This window comes from Lathyrus oleraceus, chromosome 3 (assembly GCF_024323335.1).
Source record: "Lathyrus oleraceus cultivar Zhongwan6 chromosome 3, CAAS_Psat_ZW6_1.0, whole genome shotgun sequence".
Lineage (NCBI taxonomy): Eukaryota > Viridiplantae > Streptophyta > Magnoliopsida > Fabales > Fabaceae > Lathyrus > Lathyrus oleraceus.
Window position 1 is genome coordinate 302,492,552 of NC_066581.1, and position 1,239 is coordinate 302,493,790.

Genomic DNA, 1,239 nt, shown 5'->3' on the forward strand with positions numbered 1-1,239 from the left:
GTTTCTTGATTCTCAAGGAGATTGGTCTTCATCTTGGTGGAAGTGGTACATCATCATCATCATGGTTTTGTTATCATCCAAGAGGTTCAAGAGATTGATCAGATACCTTGAGATTAGGGTTTTGACCACTGGTCAACCCTAATCAGTTGCATTGGGCCAATCAGGGCATGGCAAGGAGATGGGGTCTACAATGGATATGGGGATCATTTCATGACTATATTAAGCTTATGGAAGCTAGGGTTTCATCATTGAGCCATTTCATCAGGAGTTTGAGGCTTAACTTGATCAGTGCATAGTCAAATTCATCTATCAATCAGAAAAGTCAACTGTGGTCAACTGTGCTTGAAATGATGGATTTGGAGGTGGGAGAGAGTTGGATATACTTCATTCATGTTGAAACAAGTTTCATTTGACATTTCAAACATCAAGAATGAAGAAAATAAAGTCAGATGAAAAGTTTCCAAAAATGGCAGGTGACTTGTAATGAAAGTTTCCAAAAATGGAAAGTTTTTCACCTCAAAATTACATGTCCAAAAATGCTTCAAATGAAATTTTGTTCAACATGAAAGTTGTAGATCTTGCTCTCACCTTTCCAAAAAGTCCAAGAACTTGAATTTCTCATGAATGGTTGGCAAGATATGGTCCAATCATTTTCCAAAAATGCCTAAATTCAAAGTGGCATAACTTTCACATGGAATGGCCAAATTGGTTGATTTTTCTTTGAGAAAACCCCATTTCACATGTACTTCCATGATGCATCATCAAATTTCATCAAAAATAAGCATGGCAAAAAGGCATTTTTCAAGTGATCTATTTGAAAATTGGTGGGAAAAATGGTGATTTTGAGAATTACTTGGTTTTTGCATACAAGGCCTATTCCAACACATCACAAATGCCAAATAGAACATGTTTGAACTGTCATGGCACTGTTGCATTGCATAATTTGGAAAAGGACTTTTTTTGGCATTTCACTAAAAATCTCATTTTACTAATTCACTTTGGTTTTGCTAATTTGGATTAGTAAATGGATTAAGGCATGGTATATAACACTAATTGTAACAGAAATTGGTAATGACTTCACATTATTCAAGATTGTAACAGAATTTCCCTCCAAAAACTCTCAATTCTCCAAAATTTCTTCACACATTTTTCATCAATTCTCATCAAGTTCTTCATCAATTTGGTTGATTCTTGTTGGATTCATACTCCATAAGCATTGGTGCACGACTGTTTCACAAG